This window comes from Perognathus longimembris, chromosome 2 (genome assembly GCF_023159225.1).
Source record: "Perognathus longimembris pacificus isolate PPM17 chromosome 2, ASM2315922v1, whole genome shotgun sequence".
Taxonomy (NCBI): Eukaryota; Metazoa; Chordata; class Mammalia; order Rodentia; family Heteromyidae; genus Perognathus; species Perognathus longimembris.
Genome location: NC_063162.1, coordinates 107,975,191 through 107,994,638, shown reverse-complemented (window position 1 = coordinate 107,994,638; position 19,448 = coordinate 107,975,191). Strand labels below are relative to the sequence as shown.

Sequence of the window (19,448 nt, the reverse complement as noted above, 5' to 3'; positions counted from 1 at the left end):
CCTTCTCTAACAAATAACAACCACTACAAGGTCAAGATATCTGAAAGTGGGGTCTGATATTGTCTCTAAATTCTAAGAAATTATGGCAACAGATGGTGTTCTCACTGTACCTTATTCACAACCAACAGCAAGATAAAGGTTTTATAGGAAACAATCTGATGTGTCTCAGAGAGAATCAATTCTTCCAATCATTTTTCAGCTACCTGTTAAGATAAAAAATACCCAACTAAACATATTATTAAAAGATGAATAGAAAGAGGAAGGATGAAGAAATGCAGTCATTATATTCAAGCTACATTATGTAAAATTTGAACTATTTAACTTAAGGTTAAGGATGAGGGGGGAAGTTGGGGAGAATGGTGGAAGGGTTTACACTGATCAAGATAAATTACACTCATAACCTGAGGTACGGAATTGAAACCTCTATGTATAACTACATAATAATAGTGGTAATAATAATAATAATATACAAAATAAATCCTAGGATATACTTTAATATCATCATATTTATAGTAACTCTTAAAAGTCTGTTTTTATGAGTCAGGAGTTCATGTTGTACATATTTAATGAAGAGTAATGTTGAAAACTTTCTTGTTGGGGCTGGGGATATGGCCTAGTGGCAAGAGTGCCTGCCTCATATACATGAGGCCCTGGGTTTGATTCCCCAGCACCACATATACAGAAAATGGCCAGAAGTGGCACTGTGGCTCAAGTGGCAGAGTGCTAGCCTTAAGCAAAAAGAAGCCAGGGACAGTGCTCAGACCCAGAGTCCAAACCCCAGGACTGGCCAAAAAAAAAACCAACAAACTTTCTTGTTAGTAATAATTTTAGATATAAGATTTTACAGAAAATATGTCTCATGGAAGGTATCTTATTTTAATGATAGGCATCGCCTTTTTATTGGTCTTAAAGAATTTTTTATGGATCTACCTACAATATCCTTTATTTCCCAGTGTACTGATTTATGAGAGCTCTACTAAAAGTCAACTAATTTCTGTCTGCATTTCACTTAGATTTTATTATCTGTGGCATCATGACAGGCTATATAGCAATCACAGAAGAATTGGAAGGAAGGAATATATGGGTATATTATATCTTATTGAAATAAAATCAACAAAATATATCATTACTGAGTAAAATTTGAAAACAGATTTGAGTATAATGACATCATTTGGGGTGAAGTTGATTTGTTGCTGGGAGACACTCAAGAACAAGCTTTGCACTTAGAAATATATATTCTTTTCTTTCCATTGCACATGGCGAAGGAATACATAGATGCCAACAGACTATAGACCAAAAAAATGTAGTGCACAGAGAACATTCATGTCCACTTGCTACATATGAAAATAAAAGCTATGTTTAGCCAAGGCCTCAGGTTTTGTCTCCAAAGTTTTAGTCAATGTATCACTCCTATGGATTGATTCATATTTCTCTCTACCTAAAGAACCATTTGATTTTATTAAAAATATATTACTTGAATAAGTAAGAAAAGAATTGTATGAAGAATAAAAAGCATCAACCAAAATGAAGGAACATAAATATTGCTTTTTTGTGACTATTATTTGACTTTTCATATGTCCTGGGATTCCTTCTATCTATATATATTATCCTATCTAAGATAGTCCCTAATAGGAATAATGATACTTCCTTCAGAATAGCATCCTGATTAGTTCCCTAGCAACTGAAGTTTACCACCACCACCACCACCCCCAAAAAAAATCAACAAAGAACATCCCACAAACCAAAGCAAGCGATTAATTTTTATTTGGGGATTTTATTTATTATGGAGCAAGTGGGGCTAACTTTTTACTAATTGCTTGGGGATGAAGTATCTCATTCTACCTCGAGTGCCTTTAACTGGTATTGTCATAACATAGAAAAGCCAGTTATTTAAAATGGAGAAAGACTGAATGTTGTCAAATATATTTCCTTTATAAAGTGTAGTGATAAAGAACCTTGAACTTGTCTTAAAACATAGTCTTTTAAACAACCACAGTAATTGCTGAATCAAATATATCACCCTGGTATTACATGTGCTATGAAACAATAATCATATCTAAGGCTATTGTTAGTGATTGTTAGTCTGGAATGACTGTGATTCAGAGATTAATAACTGAAGCAGAGTTCGACTATCACTCTCTTGCCAAGCAACAATGGGCAAACCACTTTATATCTCTCTATATTCTAAGTTCTTTCTGAATAAAATGAGATGTAAGATGAGATCGGCAGTTTTTAGTTTAAGTACCTACACCAGATTTTCATTGCATTCTTACACAGAATATCAGCCACAACCACAATAATGGATTACATAGCAATGATGATAATCTAGAAACCCTCACTCATTACTTGGTCTCTACTGCTGACACTCTTCTCTCTCACTTTAGGGAGCTTTAGAAAAACTTTGTAGGTTCTATGGTTTGGGGATCCTACAAAAAAAATAAGCAAAGATAAACAGGTCAGAAAATTTTGTGCTCATACAGAAAATTCTGAAACTGAGTTTTTTTTTTTTGGAAAGTCCTTTCATGTCCTACATTAACTGAACTCAAAGAGTCTTCATTTCATGTTAATCTAATTTCCAAATGTGTTAGAGTATAAAATTATACAAAAATTTCAGTCCTATTTGCTGCAAGACTCATAATAAACATTTGCCATTTTTAAGATTCTATGTGATGATCAACATCATTTTATTTATCCAAGTTCCTGTCCCCATGTACTCTGCCTGGGTAAGTTCAAAAGGCAAACGTTCCTATAGTATTTGTGAGAAAAATTCCTAGAGCATCTATGGGAGGATCCAAAGAGCAGCACCTATTTCCCTTAGGACTCCTGTGGACTCTGAGACCAGATATATTTGAGCAAAGTATAAGACTGGATACTGTGGGATTTGTCTGCTTTTACTTTTAAACTGAAGTAAGCCAGATGCTGATAGCTCAGGCCTATCATTCTAGCTACTCGAAAGGCTTACATCTGAGGATTGCCATTCAAAGCCATCTTGGACAGGAAAGTCCATGAGAGTCATTATCTCCAATTAATCACAGAAAAAGCCTGAAGTGGAGCTTTGGCCCTAGTGGTAGAGCTCTAGCCTTGAGGAAAAGAAACTCAGAAACTGCACTCAGGCTCAGAATCCAAGCCCACAAGCCAGAAGAACACACACACACACACTCACTCACACACACACACATACACACAAAACACCCTGAAGTGAGATAGTAGTGCACACAATTCTACTGCTATTTAGTCAAGTTCCTTAGAAAACAAAAGCATCAAGTAATATATTCTGTTGAAGCATATGGTTTGAAGTGTTTAGTATTAGCCCAGTGATGATAGCTCACACCTGTAATCCTAGTTACATGGGAGGCTGAGATCTGAGGATCATGGCTCAAAGCCAGGCAAGGAAGGAAGGTCCCTGAGGCTCTTATCTGAAAATGACCACACACGCACACACACACACACACAAAAACAATCTGAAAGGGACACAGTGACTCAGAGTGGTAGGGCATCAGCCTTGAGCAAAAGAGGCATATGGACAGGTGTCATACCCTGAGTTCAAGCTCCATGATTAATAACAACAACAACAAAAACAGTTTACTATCCATCTATACTGACATGCAAGCAAAGACATACATACTGATCTACATTACTTCAACCATGTATAATTTGTGTGGAAAGGAAATACAGTTTGTCTACTAGTGCAAATTTCAGCTGATCCAGTGATTATATTGGTATATTTCTGGTGCCCCTACATCCTCCACAAGAAAAAGGAAGAAGACTTGACATTTCTTGAGTTCATTTATTATCCTCCACTGCCTGAGCACCATACTTCATAAAAAGTTGCTGCTATAATCATAATTTATCCTTATGCTAATAAAAATACAATTAGTTATGTTCATCTAAGGCAGCATAGGACAACTCCTTTTCTTTGACTTACTTATATGTACACTTGCATCTTAGCAAAACACAGTTAAGTTAAAATATTTAGTAGATAATGTACAGGTATCTGTAATGTAACTTCACTAAATTATACTTTGTCAAATAATGTAGTGTAAAACATATTTTGGTGATAATATCAAATAAAGATATCTATGACATAACAGTAAGCTGTGTTTTCATTTTTCCTGATAAAAATATTATTTATTTTTATATTATTGGTAGTGAGACTTGAACTCAGGAACTAGGTGCTGTCCTTGAGCTTTTTCATTCGAGTCTAGTGCTCTATTACTTTGAACCACAGTACTCCTTCTTGTTTTCTGGTGGTGAACTGGAGATTAGTGTCTCATGGAATTTTCTGCCAGAGCTGGCTTTGAACTATGATCCTTAGATTTCAGGCTTTACAGGAGGTAGGATTACAGGTGTGAGCCATTGGTTCACAGGTATAAAGCGTTATTTTTTTTTAAAATCTCACAAATGTGTATATCATACAAAAATAGAATGGATTATCTGCAAAGCAAGAAAACATCACACAAATGTAAAAGTATCTACTATAAGATAACACTACTTAAAAGGTTAGATTCATTTCATGCCAACGAACTAAAACATGTGATTAAATCAGAAAATAGATACACAATTTCCTTAGAAAATAGGAAGCAATAAACAAATAAATGTGTGTGAATATGGCTAAAATTTTCATCAGCAATAAAAGCAGCAACTATGAGTTCTGAGAAAAAAATGAATTTTAATACATTCTATGCAAGCACTAGACTTGAAGGAAAAGGCTCAAGGAGAGCACCTAGTTCCCATTGTAGTATGATTATTTCTCACTGGTTACTTAACTTGTTATCTGATGGTTTTGTCTTTGATTTGTTGTTATGACTTAATAGTAATTTTGAAAAATGAAAATATCTGTACATTATTTCCTCCAAGAAACATCAAAGAGCCATTAGATTATCTATATAAGAAAAAAATTGAAGACTGATTTTTAATTTCCATGCAAACTGGTATTAAAGCAATGTTTCTTTTTTACTCCAAGACTTCACAAATATAAAGCCATACAAGAAAAGAGTAAAAAGTTCTGAAAATATAAAAATGTTTTAATAATTATTTTAAGACTTAATATTTGACACTTCCATAAAGTGTTTAAATTTCATATAGAATGTTTATGCCATTTATACTATTTATCGTTATTCAGTAAGATTTATTGAGCCTTATAGCTTGTCTCTCCAGGGTGAATGAAGAGAAAAATTACTAGAATCTTTCTGAATTGCCAAGGAAATTAATTTTGGCTCATTTTTATTTTTCTACACAATTTTACACAAATTAAGTTTTAAATAATTGCTTCAGATCCCTACATTATAACCATTCCTATTTAATATACAACAACAATTTCAATTGCAACATGATAAAGAAAAGTATTTAGGTAAGTACATATCTATAACACATATTGCATCTAATGATGAAGACAACATTGCCAAAATTTGTGCATTAGAAATTGAAAATTAAATCAACTAGTAACTCTATAAGGTAATAAATATCCAACAATTGTACACTAAATAAAACATTGACATAAGCATTATGAATCATTTATAAAACCTAATCTCATTAAATTGATCTTTATTTGCAAATGTTTTCTACTAATATAAACCTATCTGAATAGTATATGTATCAAAGGAAAATTCTATTATGAGCCAAACTGGGTTATAAAACATTTTCAATTTAGCCAATGTATTTATAGAGAAGCATGATACTAAGCATCAAGAAGTGAAATGACATTTGCAATTTAATACAGTTTTTACATAACTTAAATGCAAAGTGTAGCAAACTAGACCAAAATTTGGCAAGCCTCTTATAAAATAAAGCTAGAAGTTTCAAAAAAGTGTCTATTATTTCTTTATTTCTTTGTTGTATATCTCCTTAGGACTATTTATAAAACAGTCATCTGTCATCATTTAGGAGATGGAAAATTTCCTGATCTTATTTTTTTTAATTTAATGGAGAATCATATGACTTACCTTGAAAAAGATTAAGAAGAAAATTTCATTTATATGCTCCAAGCTTCTGAACACACAACAGGACCAAATGTTATTCTGCAGAAAAATCCTGTCCTGAAATCTACACTTCAGTACACATGTGTGTGAGAGTTTAAATACACTTAAAAAAAATACAATGTCAGATCCAAAAGTGTGGTTTGCTGCCAGAGGAATTGAAAAAAAAAAAAAGGAAATAAAAAAAAACCCCACACACATCTGACTTCTGGAATGGGTCCTAATGGTCTATTTTTGTTGATGACCCATTACCTATATCTGAGATACGCAGTCAGTGTGTGTGTGTGTGTGTGTGTGTGTGTGTGTGTGTGTGTGTGTGTGTGTGTGTGTGTGTGTTTCCTTTTGGCCCTTTACCCACCCAAGTAAGTCAGAGGTGAGAGAAACAAAAGCAACTGATTACTGGACCACCCTTAATATATGCTGTTTTAGTATGCAGTAATTATTCCAGATGTTGAACTGAAACAGGAACAGACTGGGTAAATCTGGGGGATGCAGTGGCACACGATCATGAATAAGATTGCAAAACCCATCTCAGAATGGGTTAAAGGGTGCTACACACTACACAGCATAGATGTAAAACCTTACTTTTGTAAACTATTGGAAATTCTATCACTCAAGAAGAATGACAAACCAAGTTGCATAAGAGAAATATCCAATTGTTCTAGATGGGAATTCTTAAACATTTCTCATTTACTCGTTTCTAACAAAAAAGTTTCATGAGCACAGAGAAATCATTCTACAAAAAATGTAGCCACTTAAACTGTTTTAGTCAAAATATTACTGTGAAATAACATTCAAATAAATTAGGACTAAGGATTTGTAGTGAAAACCATAAACATCAATCACTTCTTAAAAGTAATTACGTTTATATCTAATCAAAAGAGAAGGGCTTTTATTTGTTGGTAAGACCCTCAATGTGAGGACTCTACTCTCACAAAGAAATTCTCAGAACCAGACTGACACAAATCTTCAGAAGACTACATGGCTTGTATCTGATAGTCTGGCTGGAGAAATGCCTCCAGGTTCCTCTAGAAATAAAGCAACAATGGGCAGAAACATATTTATCTCATGAGACCATCGTTGTAGCAGTTCTTGTCACTGTTGCTCATCTCTCCCTTCTGGGGGTGTTAGACACTCACCCATTTGTAGTTGGGGAAAAAAAAGCAAGCATTTTTTTTCCCCTCAATCATTACTGTTTTCCTAGGATGACTTTAATAACACATTTATTTAAAAATTAAAAGGAAGTCATGAGAACACTTTAGGCATATTAGGGTTTTATTTTAAAATTTTAGACTACTTAGCATAAAGTGGAAGAAATCAGTACCATCTCAATATGGTCTGTTCTTTTTATTTTAAAAGAATTAGAAATTTCAGGACACTTAAGGCAATTTCTTTTTGATGGCGACTTTAATTTTTGTCTGTGTGATATTAAGAAGATATTTAATGTAGTATATATTTTAAGATTTTTTTGTAGATATATCCTGCATGTCGTGTCTTTTGATATTTTCTTTGCAACACTAATTTAAATGAACACACACACACACACACACACAGATACACACACACACCCCAAAATGATAATTTAGAAATAGTACAGCAATACAAGAGCAGTTAAAAGACCAATTTTAAGCAAGTGATGTGACACTTAAACTCTAATGAAAATATAAATATGATTAGAGAAATGTATTTTAGGAAAAAATAGATTCTGAAATGGACACTGACCTTACTTGGATCATTATTTATTCAGGAGCTTAATGCCATCCAACTGCTCTCACTGTCTCTGGAAAGGAAAATGTCACACATTCCTTTGCACAGTCAAGAGGATCAAATTTGCTTTCCCAGAGGCAATTGTCAAGTGTTCAACCCCATAGACAAGGGTTCCTGGAGAGCTTAGCATACAAGACTCAGAAACCACCCAGCCCAATCAAGTGTGTACAACCATGGTTCTTGATGAATGCTTAGCTTATACCTTGAACAACAAAACTGCAAAATGTGTTGCCACTTGAGAGTAAATAACATTGTTTTTGCATTGTAAAAGGGCAAATCTACTGTATTGTTAGGGGATATGTTTTTTTTATTTTAAGTTTTTATTATCAAACTGAATTACAGAGGTTACAGTTTCATATATTAGGCATTGGATACATTTCTTGTACTGTTTGTTACCCTCGTCCCTCATTCCCCCTCCCCCCTTCCCTTTCCCTTTAAGGGATATGTTTTATGTGAGGGTACAACTTGCATTTTGTTAATCTACTTCAGCACTATATATACTTATTTAACTGAAAAAAAAAAACTTCAATATATTGACATCAGCTTTGCCAAGGTTCGATGGGATATCTTTTTGTGTGTGTTTTTTTTTTTTTTTTTTTTGCCAGTCCTTGGGCTTGTACCCAGGGCCTAAGCACCATCCTTGGCTTCCTTTATGCTCAAGGTTAACACTCTACCACTTGAGCCACAAGGCCATTTCTGGTTTTTCCAAAAATGTGATGTTGAGGAATTGAACCCAGGGCTTCATATATATATATGAGGCAAGCACTCTACCACTAGGCCATGTTCCCAGCCCAGCTTTTTTTAATGAGACAACACATCAGCTTGCAAGTCACAGAGACCTATGTTTGAACCTATGTTGCTGAATACTATTTTTGTTGAAGTGAAATAACTACTCACATTTTCTGTCTTTCTCAGGCGAAATGGGCAAATATTTTGAGGTGTAGGTGATGGTTCAATTTATGTATACCTAAATGATTATCACAATCAAGCTGACATACCCATTGCTCCTATTTTCTTAATAAAATATACACAAAAAAATCAAGAGCAATAAAAAGAGCTAAATAAGACTAGTAGTATACAACAGTGAACAGGAGTTTGACCTTCTGGCCACTCAAGCAGCATTTCTCTGTCCCTAACACCCTTTCCTGGACACCTCCTTTCTCTTTCCCATCTGCGTTGTTTCTAATAGATCACCTATTTCTGTTTGCCAAACTCCACAATTGAGATTTTGGTCCCTTCTCTGTACCTGCTAGAATATGTGTCCATGCAGAAAGAAACATTTGTGCTTAGCTCACTTCAGAGTCTCCACAGCACAGCACAGGCTCTTAATGGCTAATCAATCAAAAGAATTCACAATGCCTATTATAATCTTAATGATATGAAGGAGTATGAATTGCAATAATAGGCTGTTGTGCTGCTTATTCATATCAGGGGTATACAATAGTTTACTATTTTTGTGAATTGACCCAAGTCTGAATTAGGCATTCACTACTTCCTAAATGTAGGACTCATAGCCATCTACATTAATTAGCCTTTTAGCCACAGTGGCATGATGTCCTTCACAATACTGTTGTAAAGATCAATAAGAGTGATACTATGGGCTTGGCATTCAGAATCGATTTTGCTTACTTAGTAGCTTACAGTTACCACTAATACAGTGAGAAATATTTTATTTTAGAAAATGTATAAAATAAATCAAGAAAGATGAGAAATTACAGGAAAATGAAATTGTCCTAATTCTACTCCTTGAAATTAATATGAAATTCTCTTCCTGGAAGTTAATGAGAAATTGAATTAGATATCTAATTAGATAATTCTAACCACCACAGCAACGTAATGTAATGCATGTATCTATATGGGATAAAATATATTCTAGTCAAGCTTTCTGTAAATTACCTCTTTTCATATTATATGTCTTGGGAATATTTCCAGATTATGAGTGAAGTATTTTCCTGTGGCAAAATCTTACATAATATATGATATATTGTCTTAAATCACTAGTCTTATATTATGAAGATCATTATTTTTTTATTCACTTTTTTCCCCTCTTCTTCTTTATTGTCAAAGTGAAGTACAGAGAGGTTACAGTTTCACATGTAAGGCAAGTACATTACTTACCCAACTTGTTACCTCCTCCCTCATGTATTCCCTATCCTCCCCCTCCCCTGTCCCATCCCCCTCCATGAGTTGTACAGTTAGTTTACACCAGTTGGTTTTTGTAAGTATCACTTCTTCCGTGGTTTGTCTTTTTATCCTTTGTTTCTCATTTTTGGTATTCCCTTTCCTTACCCTCTTCTAATACATGTCCATACATTATCCAGGGTACTAAGATCAGTTAATAGTAGGAATAAAATCACAGGAGGGGAATTTGAGAGAGCAAAAGCTACAGTTTCACTAAGTATGTTGAAATTAACTACAGCAATGATATACCACTTATTTCCATATCATGGAGTTCATTTCACTTAACATTATCTTCTGTGATCACCTGGGCATTGCTATTGAGCTGTTGTGCAATTCTGCTATCTCTATCCAAACTTAACCAACAAGATTTAAACCTACTAAACAGATCCATATCCAGCAATAAAATAGAAACAGCAATAAGAGATCTCCCATCCAAGAAAAGCCCAGGTCCAGATGGATTCACAGCATAATTCTATAAGGCCTTCAGAACAAATCTCACACCAACACTCTTCAAACTCTTCAATGAAGTTGAGAGTAAATGTTCACTACCAAACACATTTTATGATGCTAGTATAACACTTATCCCAAAACCAGACAGGGACAAGTCAAGGAAAGATAACTTTAGACCCATTTCCTTGGTGAACATTGACGCAAAACTTCTCAACAAAATTCTGGTCAACCGACTTCAACAAGTCATCAAAAAAATTATACACTATGACCAAACTGGATTCATTCCAGGGATGCAAAGCTGGTTCAATATACACAAGTCAATTAATGTAATCCACCACATGAACAAGCGCAAAGTCAAGAATCACATGGTTACTTCCCTAGATGTGGAAAAAGCTTTTGATAAAATCCAGCACTCATTTATGATAAAAGCCTTGGAGAAACTAGGATTCCAGGGAACATTCCTGAATACAATGAAGATTATCTATGACAAACCCACAGTGAGCGTTATACTGAACGGTGAAAAGCTAAAGCCATTTCCTTTAAAATCAGGAGCAAGACAAGGTTGTCCGCTCTCTCCTCTCTTCTTCAACATAGGACTAGAATTCCTAGCCAGAACAATTAGTTATGAGGAAGACATAAAGGCGATCCAAAAAAGAAAAGATGAAGTTCAGCTTTCTCTCTTTGCAGATGACATGATCCTAAAGAACCCCATAGACTCTACTCCCAAGTTACTAGAGCTGATCGGAAACTTTGGCAAAGTAGCAGGATACAAAATAAATCCTTAAATTCACTTTTTATGCAAAACATTCTCATACATATAGCTTTAGTTACTGAGTGAGTCTTCCAGGATTAAGTGTGTAATTTTTTTTCAGGTTAGAGAATATTTTAATAAATTTTAAGTCCTACATGTAGACAACAATGTGTGAGAATGTCTGTCTTCATAAATTATTCACATTGGTTTATACTGAACATTGAGTTTAAAAGTCATGCTGATTTTTCACTTTTACTATAAGTAGTTGAGTGGGGTGCTTAATCTATTTTCTGAAATATATTAGCCATTTTCCATTAAAGTATTTATAACATCCTAATTCACCATTTTTTAGAGGTTAGTTTTTAAGGAAATAGCTAGACCCCTGACCACAGACCTTATGAAATTTGACCATTTTTATTGCTTAATGTATGTTGAAATTCAGAAAAATACTTTATTTCATTGACTTTTAGTCACTTCCTTTTAAGGGTCATGGCATGTTTTGAAGTATTTTCTTCTCTTTGAGGATATGGGAAATAATACACTTTCTCCTAGAAATTTTATGGCTTAGAAAAATCTTCATCATATTCTTTCAGATAAGCTAACTACAAGAATACAAGTTGAATATAAGTTGAGAAATACAAATATAGAGGCATATTTGATAGATGAACAGCAGATGTATTACAAAAGTTCTAGAAGTGTGACGTGTTCCTCAAGTTCTAATCTCATCCATATTCAAAAGTTTTGAAACTAAAAAAGATATAGTAACTTATTTATGATGTCTTATGAAAAAGGAAATTTATATAGTCTATCTATGAAGATCAAGTCACATGGTAGACATACTTAAACTTGTAGTTATAGTATGCATAATAAAAAGTAGAACTTTTTTGAGAATATGAGCAATTATTTCCTGTGTATATAGTTCAGCAAGTAAAATATTTCAGTATTTTAACTCTAGATTGTGTAGTAAGCAAAGATTTTTCAATTGATGAAGATAATGATAACAAAGTTAAGAGACCTTAGATGCTTTCTAGTTGTCAAATATTGAATTAGTTTAATGAATTCCTTTATTAAGCAATTGTACCCTCCTACTAGGCTTTTTGGCTAATTATCTAAAGTAACACAACAGGTAATTTCCCAAACAGGGTTAAAACTCAGATTGACTGTGGAACCCATATTTTGTTCTGGAAAAATTAAGATGAATATGTAATCAAATGATAGCTAATTTCACATATTCTTTTCAAGATGCTTGTATACAATAAGTAAATATTTTAAGTTACATAGTATTTCATGGAAAAACATATGTATACATGAAAACAAGAGTGGGCATGTCCTGGAGACACCAATTAACACAATCACTTTGAAATTGATTGAAAGATTCCAATCTTCTTGCTAGTGGCTTATACTACTCAGCAGGCTGAGATCTGATAATCTTAGTTTGAAGCTAACCTACAGAGAAATAATTCTGAGACTTATCTCCAATTATCCAGCAGCAAGATGGAAACTGAAGTATTACTCAATTGGTAGATGTGCCATATTTTTGAGCAAAAAGCCAAGTCAGAGCAGGAGGCCTAAGGCCACGCCTCAATTCTGGCACACACACAAAAAGTCAAACTCCATTCTACTGAGCCAGAAATTGTCTCAAAGCATTAGTTGCCAGTATAAACCTAAGAAAAAAATTATCTACTTAATTGTTGGTAAATAACAATGGATATTTATTCATACATATTTTGTCACATATATGTCCATGTGTATATATCAGATAAGAACATAAACCTAGTAATTTTTATTTTAGAGACACTAAACTAGTAAGTTATTCAACTTCCTTTATATAGTAAGGAAGGAGTTTACATGTGGAAATAAATATAAATATGTACATGCAAAATTTGAAAGAAAATATTAAATAGTACAAGAGTATGATAGAATACCGATATAATGTCAAAAGATTAAAATGGAGATTGCTAACATCTTTTTAAAGAAATGTTTTGAGGACACTCGTAAAAGTGCAGATGATTAAGGTAAAGTTTAGACACAAACCACCATGGTTCAATGAATCAAGATACAGGGTGACAGAAACATATTGCCTTGGAAATCAAAAATGATCTTACCCATATGTTTAAAGAAGCCATGGAGGACCAGTGTGCTAAGGAAAGATTAAACAGGGAATTCTGAGTGTTTGTGGACAGTTCTTATTTGGGCATGGTGAGATCAATATGTAAACTCATACAGCACCAAAAAGAAAAAAAAAGCTGGCAGATCAAATTCTTATGTCAACAATTGGGCTGGGAATATGGTCTAGTGGCAAAGAGTGCTTGCCACATATGCATGAAGCCCTGGGTTCGATTCCTCAGCACCACATATATGGAAAATGGCCAGAAGTGGAGCTGTGGCTCAGGTGGCAGAGTGCTAGCCTTGAGCAAAAAGAAGCCAGAGACAGTTCTCAGGCCCTGAGTTCAAGACCCAGAACTGAAAAAAAAAATTTTAATGTCAAAAGTTTGCTAACATGATAAGTCTCTGGAAGAAAAAGATAAGTTCAATGTTGAAAGTATGCTATGAAACTCAAGGAAATGTTACCATCAGCACAATTTGTCAAAGAAATTGTCTTCACACAGAAGGTAGAAATTCATTAATAGGAGAAAAAACCCCAAAATTATCCAGGTAATAGAATAACCAGGCACCAAAGTATGATATGTTGTAACAGGAGGAAAAGTCATTAGATTTCAAATGGGAAGATATCAATAAGGATTTTAAAGATAGACATTGTGAGAAACATTTAAGATATTTATTTTTAAGTGAAATGAAATCATGAACTCACATCTCTCTCATAAAAATTATGTACCTTTGTTTGAATACATTTGTTATACCTAATCTTAAAATCTGTTACTGTTTAAACAATAAAAAATGTTTATGACATAATATTTGTCCAAACTAAGAGCCAGGAAATGTAAACCAATTTTTCTAACCCATTACTTAAATTTATTGTGATCTGTGTCTGTTACATTTCTCAGCATTAAAATATGTTCTACCTACAGTTAAAATAAAATGTCTCTCTACTCAATAATTGTGCAAATTAATTAACAGAATATTTTTTGCAGTCTTTTAATAAAGTTTAGTATTTTATGAGTGCCTGCCAGATTGAATGACTAATTATTGACTTTTCCTCCTGTTACAACATATCATACTTTGGTGCCTGGTTATTCTATTACCTGGATATTTTTTTTTCTCCCAATGAATTCTAAAGAAATCTAATGTTTAAAGACACATAACAGGAGCCTTAGCTTTCGGAGAGAGTTAAAAATCACACACAGACACAAACACACATACACATTCATTCATTTGCTCTCTCTCCTCTGTCTCTCTGTCTCTGTCTCTCTCTGTCTCTCTGTCTCTGTCTCTCTGTCTCTGTCTCTGTCTCTCTCTCTCTCTCTCTCTCTCTCTCTATTTGTCTCTCTCTCTCATAGCATTTCCAGGGATGAAGAATTACACCTAATCAGATTCAAGAACTACACCTAATCAGATTCATTTGTAAATGAGGGAGATTGTTTCTAAGAAGTATGCAATATAACAAAAGCTTATTTCAAAAACTGTCCACAAAGAAAATAATACACCCCTTCTTCTTTCATTTTCTTTTTTTTTTTTTTTTTGAAATGGGCAGTATGATCCTCCTGCCTGGTAGTATAACAGTTCAAAGAAACATTTGGCACAAGCTCTATATTTGCATGACACAGCAGCTCTTACTAGTGGTTATAAAGAAACCTGTCAAACTCCATAGTGAAATCAGAACCTCACTTCCCAATTGTTTTGTGAATAGCCATAAGGAAAGGAAATCTTCATAGTGAAGCCTGAGTTTCTGTCTTCCAAGAGACCAGCAGGGTGGCTTGAAGTGTTTCACGAACCAATTCTAGGGATATTCTGAAACATACACTTAACACTTTTTTAAAAAATTTATTGTCAAACTAATGTACAGAGAGGTTACAGTTTCATATGCTAGGCATTGGATACATTTCTTATACTGTTTGTTACCTCCTCCCTCATTCCCCCCCTTTCCTTTTCCTCCCATGAGTTGTTCAATTGATTTACACCAAACAGTTTTGCAAGTATTGCTTTTGTAGTCGTTTGTCTTTTTACCCTGTGTCTCTCAATTTTGGTATTTCCTTTCAGTTTCCTAGTTCTAATGAATCCATAGCATTTAAATTGATAGCAGTTTTCAATAAATGTATCTTTACATTTTAATAGGGGATCATAAAATCCTTTGCAAAACATAACATGTAAATATGTGTTCTATGTGCCACTAGTATATTAACACATACTGTATATACACAGATGTATCATATATGATAAAACTTTCAAAATCAAAACCTTTTTATAGATATTTTATAAAATGTTTACATTATTTTATTTAAATTAGATTTGCATAACTTGCTTTTAGGTAATATTAGAACCTAGCCTTAAGAAAGAGTAGCAGACTATTTTATATAATATATGTGATAGATACCTTATAAATTCAGAATAATTCAAAAATACTGAAAACCTTCAGTTGTCTTGTGTGTATCTTTATGAAAACAAATTATTGTCTTGGAAAAAATAAATCACAAGTGTATAGCAGAGAGGTAGATGGAGGAGAGAGAGGAGACAGAGACAAAGAGAGGGGGAGGGCAAGATGAAAATACAACACTCACTTCAGAGTCTCCACACAATGTTTGCAATAATAGAGAAGTTTAACTTACCTATTAAACTTCATTTTAGCTCTGATACTTCAGGAGCACCATTAAAGTCTGCTTCAAAATATGGAGGCATGGCAATGGTCGACGTGTTTTATCTTATGAACTACATAGAACTCTTCTACAACTGCTCGTTTGAAGTGTCTTGAAATCTTTTCTTTATGCCAGTGTCTGTCAACCTCCTTGCTCTCCATTAAGCAACTGAGGACTCCATATGTTTGTTGTGGTTGTTCTCTTTCAGATTCATGAATATAACTTTGCTCATTTGTTCTGGTTATGGAGCCTTCATTGTTATGGAATGTCATCCTCAAATGACTCTTCTAGTCCATCTACTTTTTATACACACAAACACACACACACACACACACACACACACACACACACAGGTTCTCTCTCTGCCTGTGGCTCATTGTTGTGGTTAACAAACTCTCCTACTCTATGATGTCTCCTGTTAGAAGGTATAGATACAAATGTGAAGCAAGATGCTGAAACTATCTGAATATGTTTTATCATACACCGTGTTACCCTTCTAGTCAACAACAATACAGTAACATTCAGAATGACTCTGGTGAGCACATTATTAATCTCTCAAGCTGCATTTATAAGACTTGAAACAGTGTCCTTTACATATTCCAAGGACTAAAAGTATCTTCTGGCTATGACCCAAGATTATTATTGTTAGGTTTAGGGTTTTTCCCCCCCTCATTTTCAGTAACTCCTAGGGGAAATTTGGTTAATCACAGTAGGTTGGAGAAAAGATGATGACAGTAAATAAAAATTTGAAGTGAAACAAATTTATAAAACATGCAAACCATATTTTATGAAAACCCAAATTAAAAGCTTTAAACATTTCTATTTCATGAGACATTGGAAAATAGCATCATTTTTACAGCCTTATCAGATTCCCTTTTTTTTCTTCCTTAGCTCTACTATATTTATTAGTTCTTTTTGATTTTTGGTTTTTTTTTTTTACCATTTTATATCCTACTTCCATTTTAGTTATATGTATTTATACGTTATCACTTATTCATATTTACATATTATATAGTTATATGTATTTAGTTATTATGTATGTAGTTATGTCATTATGTATATAGTTATATGTATTTAGTTATACATATTTGGAACTTCATCAAAATTAACATAATATTCCACACACAAAACCCACAAATTCTTGCCTGAATTAGAAGAAACCAAGACTTCAAATGATTTGTGATATACTTGTTTCAGCTAAGTAACCTGACCTCTTATGGTAGTTCAATGCACAATATTGAATCTCTGTATACTATACAAAATATTTTACACAAAACTTAACCTTTTATCACTTATTCTCTTAGATTTGTACTTACTACTCTGTAGGAGAAAATAATTGACTTTTTTTTCTTTATTGTTAAAGTGAAGTACAGAGTGGTTACAGTTCCATATGTAAGGCAAGTACATTACTTATCCAACTTGCTACTTCCTCCCAGGATTGAAGTTCTTGAATTGATTAAAACTGAATAAATGCAAACTAAATTTGATTTATGTTATTTACTGAAAATTCTCTGGCTTATCTGTCATACTGTTTGGAACTAGGGGAAAATCCTATGTTGCTTATTTCTTTAAAGTATTTTGATGCAAAGCAATCACTTAGAATACCTTTTTCTTTCCATTCTATAATGACTACCATTGAAGAATTCCATTCTATAGTGAACACCATTGAAAACTCTTAATATTCATTCAATTGCATACAATTAAAATTTACAATAAAAAATCGACAATGACTTGCTTAGATTAATTTGGTGTAAGAAATATTAGAGACATGTTTCAAGAATTTGTTTTCATGTGTAAAGATGATATATATATCGATATTTGAATAAGTTTACCCATCGTGGTAGAATAAATGTCATTCTCTAAGGGATGTTTCTGTATGCGTAAGTTTCATTAAGAAAAAGATGATAGTATTTCCTCCATCTTTGGCATCTAGATTCTGTGTGAAATAGCAAGAATCAAATCTTGTATTCCAAAAGCCATAGAGCACATGGTGCTTTCCAAAGCTGCTTTTTTGCCCTCAGTGTGGAAGCAAACTATCAAAACTTGTCACCATATTCTGATATGCAATTTTCAACATGGTCATGCTTCTACAAATGCTAGTGTTTTATTTAATAACTTCTTTTGGTTAGTAAAACAGAGAGTGTCATAACACACATTGTCTTTCAAAAAGTCAAGAAAACAATGCTTCTGTGTCACCATTGTTGACAAGTTATTTTTTGTCTCCTCTCGTCTATCCAGTTCCTGTCACTATGGTTAAGAATAAAGATGTATATTATTAAGCTGCTAGGTACTCAAAGAAAGCCAGTTTGGGTCATTCAGAGTACCCAAGTACAAGGAGGACCAGGAAAACCTTTTGTATTTACTCATGTAATTTAGGCCAAAATTATGAAGTTATTCTGAGATTCTATGTAAACACAAAGACTTTAGATCACATCTATTAAAAATATTAAATATGTAACCAGTTTTCTCTTATAGTAGACAAGAAATGTGACATCAAAGTGAATCTTTTTTTTTTTTTTTTGGCCAGTCCTGGGTCTTGGACTCAGGGCCTGAGCACTGTCCCTGGCTTCTTTTTGCTCAAGGCTAGCACTCTGCCACTTGAGCCACAGCGCCACTTCTGGCCATTTTTTTCTGTATATGTGGTGCTGGGGAATTGAACCCAGGGCCTCATGTATACGAGGCAAGCACTCTTGCCGCTAGGCTATATCCCCAGCCCCTAAAGTGAATCTTTTTTAATCATTTTGAAAAAAAACTAATATTCATGTGGTAATGTTTTCTATTCTTTTCTTTTTTTTTTTTTGACAGTCCTGGGCCTTAAACTCAGGGCCTGAGCACTGTCCCTGGCTTATTTTTGTTCAAGGCTAGCACTCTACCACTTGAGCCACAGCACCACTTCTGGCTGTTTTCTATATATGTGGTGCTGGGGAATCGAACCCAGGGCTTGATGTACACAAGGCAAGCACTCTTACCACTAAGCCATATTCCCAGCCCTAATGTTTTCTATTCTATATGCAGCAAAACTTAAAATTAATACAAAGCACATAAGACACCACATAACTATTTTATTCATCTGTAATCTTAGCTTACATACATATCTGTATATCTTAGCATTCTGTCCACAAAAGATGGTCTTCAACATTTCATTTTACGCTATATTTTTCTTTTCTGAGTAACACAGAGAAGCTTATATCACCTTAAAATTCTCTATAATGTATTTCTAGAATGTTTTTACCTGGATGTATATTGGTAGGACTTATCACATTCTACGTTTTATAAAAGAACCTGACATACAATTGTTGTTTAAATACTTATTGAATTATTATAAATTAAAGTATAAGCAACACATGACAGATTAAAAAGAGACATAAGAGGTATCTTTACCTTTGCAAGTTACTTGATATCAAGTTTAAAGGGCTGGTGATTTTCCAGCTCTGGAGCAAGTGTGACAAATGAAATGCAGCAAAGAACTGATGAAATTTCTCTGAACAAAATTTGAAATGTATTAAACAGATATATAATTTAGTTATCCTACATTAGAAAATATTCTTATGAAGGACTTTGGTATTTCTTATC

At 33.7% G+C, this 19,448-nt stretch overlaps 1 protein-coding gene across 3 annotated transcripts in view; it reads right to left on the bottom strand.

The window, feature by feature from the left end:
• The window catches only part of Cd36 (CD36 molecule), a 74,781-nt gene that overhangs the window by 29,509 nt on the left and 25,824 nt on the right, over nucleotides 1-19,448 (bottom strand). For 2 of the 3 annotated variants that reach the window (XM_048339909.1, XM_048339908.1), the window contains exon 2: nucleotides 111-203. The gene's annotated coding sequence lies outside the window, so the exon portion shown is untranslated. Of the gene's footprint in view, nucleotides 1-110; nucleotides 204-5,942; nucleotides 6,078-19,448 lie in introns of those variants that run through there. The other variant, XM_048339907.1, reaches the window with a different exon arrangement.